The sequence below is a fragment of the Enhydra lutris genome, unplaced genomic scaffold, assembly GCF_002288905.1.
Source record: "Enhydra lutris kenyoni isolate GAN:26980312 unplaced genomic scaffold, ASM228890v2 scaffoldscaffold49, whole genome shotgun sequence".
Classification (NCBI taxonomy): Eukaryota; Metazoa; Chordata; class Mammalia; order Carnivora; family Mustelidae; genus Enhydra; species Enhydra lutris.
Window position 1 is genome coordinate 10,904,019 of NW_019154133.1, and position 4,043 is coordinate 10,908,061.

Below are 4,043 nucleotides of genomic sequence, written 5' to 3' on the forward strand. Positions count from 1 at the left end.
TTTTTCATCTTCTATCTAGTTGTTCTATCCATTATTGAAGGGGAGGGTTGTAGTCTTTTACTATTACTGTGATTCTGCCTTTCTCCCTTCAGAGGTTCCACCAAAGTTTGCTTCATATATTTAGGGGCTCTGAGGTTTGGTGCATAAATATTTAAATTATTATGTCTTCTTGCTTAATTGATTCTTTTATCACTATCACAGGTTTTGACTTAAAGTCTATTTTGCCTGATTGTTGTATAACCACTTCTCTCTTTTGGTTACCATTTGTATGGAATATCTTTTTCCATCATTTCACTTTCAGTCTGTGTGTCTCTTTAAATCTAAAACAAATGTCATATAGACTATACATGGTAGGATCCTATTTTTTTAACCATCCATTCATCCAATCTGTGTCTTTTGATTAAGGAGTTTAATCCATTTAAATTTAAGGTAACTACTGATAGGGAAGGACTTACTATTTCCATTTTGTTGTTTTCTGTATCATGTGTAGCATTTTCATCCCCTCTTTCCTCTTGTAATGCCTTCTGTTGTGTTTCATATATTTTTTGGTAGTAACATACTTTGATTCTTTTTTCATTTCTCTTATGTATTTTCTATAGATATTTTCTCTATGATTACCATTGCAATTGCATAAAATATCTTAAAGTTATAGCATTCTACTTTGAATTGATAACAATTTAATTTCAATCACATACAAAAATTCCACTATTTTGTAACTCTATCTCTCCACATTTTATATTATTTATATTATAAATTACAACTTTATCATACATTATACATTAATACAAATTAGGTTTTTACTGTCTTTTACATTCTATGCACTTTTTATTTCAACATCAAAGACTGCCTTTAGCATTTCTTAATCGAGTAAGTCTATTAGTTATGAATTCCTTCAGGTTTTGTTTATCTAGGGAAGTCTTCACTTCTTTTTTGTTTTCAAAGGACAGTTTTGTTGGATACAGTATTATTGGTTAACAGTTTTCTTTTTCTTTCAACACTTTAAACTCCTGTTTGACCTGCAAGTCTTCTACTGAGAAATCCTCTGATAGTCTTATAGAGCTTCTCTTGTATATAACAAGTTTCTTCCCTCTTGCTGCTTTTAAGATTCTCTTTTTGTCTTTGACTTTAGACAATTTTTTTATTAATTTTATTTTTTATAAACATATAATATATTTTTATCCCCAGGGGTACAGGTCTGTGAATCGCCAGGTTTACACACTTCACAGCACTCATCATAGCACATACCCTCCCCAATGTCCATAACCCCACCCTCCCTTTCCAAAGCCCCTCCCCCCAACAACCCTCAGTTTGTTTTGTGAGATTAAGAGTCACTTATGGTTTGTCTCCCTCCCAATCCCATCTTGTTTCATTTACTCTTCTCCTACCCAAAGGGTAAAATTTACTGCACATAATTAATATTGTAATAAGTCTGACCATTCCCTCTCAGAGAGGGACGGGGGCAGGGAGAAGAAATGGGATATTTCTGTACTGCTACTTACTATGTACACACGCAAACGGTAAGAAATAAAAAGAAAATCCACTGTAATAATTTCAACAGAAAGAAAAGGAGCAGCTGAAGAAAGTGCCTATTGAGGGTTTTCTATGTGTCAGACACAATAAGAAGACCAATACTACAAATAGAGATATTAGTAGTACTTATATGTTTGTTATGAGGATTAAATTTTGCAATATTTGTAAAGCACTTAGAAACTTCCTGGCATGCGGTAAGTGGCACATAACTCCGTATTAAGTAAATAAAAATAATTGTATTATGGAGCACACTTTACAGGTGAGAACACTGGCTTTGTGAGGTTGAGGGTCATGTGGAAGCCTACACAGGTGCCAAGCAGAGGAACTGTGATTCAGGCATCCTACTCCAGGCGCCAAGTTCACGCATCAACTCCTTCCATTAATTTCTCAGCTTCTGAGGGACCAATACAATACAATATGGAAGCCTCCTGGTGCCAAAATATGATCCTCTGGCAGGCCTCTTGGGCCTCTCCTTTCTTCTTCATCCCATATTGCTATTTCGATTTATCCTCTTTCTTAAACTGCTACTCCCATTTACTAACTGGTTTCCAGTGCACTGTACACAAGTTACTGGGTTATTTTCCTATATAAGCAATATCAATCACATCATTTAACTGCCTAAAATGCTCTGTTGCTTGCTATTATCTATAATATACAAATCCAAATTCAAACCTATAGCATTAGGGACTTAGATGTCTAGCCCCACATCTCTTCTCTCTTCCTTCTATTACCCACACTCACTCCTGCTTTCCTGAGCTTGTAATCTATCTGTAGGCAAAACAGACTCTTGCCCAGACTCTGCTCTGTTTAAATACATCCCCGCTTTGCCTCTTTGTGTCAGCTGGGAATGCTTCCAGCTGTTCAGTAAGCGGAAACCCTATGGTTTAAAGAAGTTGGGGTGTTTTTATTCTCCCTTAACAAGGCTAAAGGTAAGAAGTTCAGGGATGCTGTGGTGACCGAACAACAGTGTCAGGGAAACTGGCTTCCTTCCATCTCCCTGTTCTCTCTTCTGAGACACGGTGGCTCTTACCTCTGCTGATGTCTCCCAGGCAGAACATCTGTGTACCAGCAGATGGAGGAAGGGAAAAGCAAACAGTGGCCTTCTAATCATAAGGCTTTGTCTGCTTAATTCAAGAAGGACAGCCTTCTCCAGCCAGCCTTTCCTTACATCTAATTTGACAGACTGAACCAATTCCTGGTGAAGAGGACAGATGTTACCAGGACTGGCTTAAATTAATTTCGATATACCCTCATAGGACTAGGGTAGGGACCTATTGCCTGAGGATCAGGAAATCTCTGTGGGGTTCTAAAAAAAATAAGATTCTGTTTTCAGAAAACAGAGGGTGTCATGAAGGTGGACCTGCTGTATCTATCCAACTCCCACTCATCCTTCACGGCCCAACTGATGCGGCAACTCCTCTGTTAAGTATTCCTCATTTCACCTCAAGCAGGGTTGGGTATTTTGCCCTTTATACTCCAGGAGCACTTGTGATTTTAATTCAGCAGTATCATTTGCCATGATTTCACTGGGATATCTGATCTTTGGCTTATTTGTCCTTCCCAGACTGCATGTTCTTCAAGAGCAAGGACTGGCTACATTGTTTTGTATCCTCAAAGCCTAGATTCATACCTCACACAAAAAATGCCAAGGAAATGTTTAAATAGATAGTTGGACTCATGATGCTAGGAATCAGTCTAGATTGTTTTCAATTATTTAATAATTCACACTTACATAGCACTTACTATGTATCAGACACTCTTCTGAGGACTTGAAATCCTCAAACAACCCCATGAGGTAAGTACTTTTATTATCCCCAATTTACAAATGAGAAACCTGGGACACAGAGAGTTTAAGTGTCTTGTCCATGGTCACTGGATTCGAAAGACTCCGTTTCCCACCCATGTGTCTCCTGTGTGTCTCCTCTACTACTCACACACACTTGGCTTCTGACACTTCTGGTCACCAAACATGGGGTTCTGTTTTCCCCACACCGCCACCCACCTGGAGATACCATCACATTCCAGGGGTTAAGGGCTCAGTGCCACAAGACTGCTCCCCACCCTCACCATCCATTTCAGATGCCAGCCCCAAGCCCTGGTCATCACCTGTGCTTCTGATCAACCAGCTGTAGATCAGAGGTTCCAACGACCCCCTCCTTGGGTTCCCTGAATTTGCTACAGTGGCTCACAGAACAGAGGGCAACACTTACACGTACCTGTAAATTAAAGGATATAGTAAAGGATATGGATGAACATTCAGATGAAGAGATAAATAGGGCAAGGTCAGGGTGGGTCCTGAGTGCAGGAGCTTCTGTTTCTGTGGAGTTAGGGGGTGTTCAACAACTTGCAAGCTCTCTGAACCCCATACTATTGATATTTTATAGCAGCTTCCTTACATAAGCATAATCAACTATGAACTCCACTTCCACTCTCTCTTCCCTCTCTGGAGGATGTGGGGGAGGGTAGCTAAAAATTCCAAGCTTCTACTCATGGCTTGGTCTTTCCAGTGACCA